Source organism: Lontra canadensis, unplaced genomic scaffold (assembly GCF_010015895.1).
Source record: "Lontra canadensis isolate GAN:19392208 unplaced genomic scaffold, GSC_riverotter_1.0 scaffold1, whole genome shotgun sequence".
In the NCBI taxonomy this organism is placed as follows: Eukaryota; Metazoa; Chordata; class Mammalia; order Carnivora; family Mustelidae; genus Lontra; species Lontra canadensis.
Window position 1 is genome coordinate 15611497 of NW_022630995.1, and position 1481 is coordinate 15612977.

Below are 1481 nucleotides of genomic sequence, written 5' to 3' on the forward strand. Positions count from 1 at the left end.
AGCAGGGGTTATGATAATTTCTAATGATGACACATTAATAAAAACCTGATGAAATTTGCATCATAAGATAATTTAAATAGTTGTGCATTTATGCTTACTATTTTACTGTTGTACATATTCTAAACATCTATATTCCCTTAATATATACTAAAATTTAAATTTTATGTGTGTGTTTTATCTAATATTCTAAGATATTTAAAGAGAGAAAGTTGTGGAAGAACAATGAAAATGTCAGATTTTGGATTTTATGAAAAAAAAACCTAAAATCACAAAAAATTTATGTATTTATTTGCTTGTTTATTTATTAATTAATTAATTTATTTATTTAGATGTCTAATCTTATTTTTTGTCACTTTTAGAAAATCTCATTTTTAACTGGGCTCGGACTTAGAGGTAGCAGCTTTCAGAAAGGAAAGCCTCTGTCTCTTAGCAATCTGTTCCTGGTGTTTTTCTGTGCCCTCTTTCATTCTTTTGATGGCAAGTTTAGCATATTCTGCAGCCTCTTCCTTATTTTTCTTAGTGCTCTGTTTTATCAGAGCTATACACAGACGTTAGTGTTGGAGGACACACGGAGTAATAAGAGGCTGAATCTTGGGCGCTTTGGTTCCAGGTTTCTTACTATCTTTTTTAGGGGTTTTTTCACAACATATTGATGGACATCATCTTCTTTAGAGATGGAAAAGTTTAAGGATTCTTCCAACTCTTTTGGGCCCCAAGTGATGATGCACAGTAGTATCAGTGAGTCCAGGGATGTTCTTCTCCCCCACCCCTACACCTTTTTTTTTTTTTTTTTTTTTTTTTATAAAGACCAAGTTGAGGGGGAACACAGAGACTGGCATCCACAATGCAACTCTGACCAGATTTGCCTTTCTTTCTCCTGTCTTCCTTGGTTTGTAGCAGCAATGCCCCTTCCTTAGCAGCAGGCAGACATGGCCATGGGTCAGACACCCTGCTTCCTGGGGAAGCCTAGTTTGTCATCACGGCCACTACCTCAGACCATGTAATCCTTCCAGCCTTCAACCAGTGCATCACAGCAACTCCTGTGGTCATAAGCTTCTCATAAAAAGTACAAAGTTTGCATTAATCATCCACTTCATTGAGTTTCTAGAAGCCAGTAGTTGGGAAATAGATGTTCAGCTTCATCTTGAAATCGCGTACTACCTCCAAGGCATGGTAAAAAAAAGCTACGAAAATGGTATTTAGCTGGGCAGTCTTTACAGAATAGATTGAAAGCAATAGGATTGATGTAACATAATACGGATTTTCCTCAACTTACAGTGGGGTTATATCCTGAATAACTAATCATAAGTTGATAATATCATAAGTAAAAAATGCATTTAATACACCTACCCTACTAAATATCATAGCTTAACCTAGCCATTTTTTTAAGAGGGGGAAAGTGTGACCATCAGTGGGGAGCAGAGGGAGAGAGAGAATCATAAACAGATTCCATGCTCAGTGCAGAGTCCAGTGGCGGTGGG

The 1481-nt window shown here is 36.7% G+C and overlaps 1 pseudogene; it reads right to left on the reverse strand.

Moving 5' to 3' along the window:
- Window positions 1-371: 371 nt before the first annotated feature.
- LOC116870431 lies at window positions 372-1143 on the reverse strand (annotated as a pseudogene).
- Window positions 1144-1481: the final 338 nt, after the last annotated feature.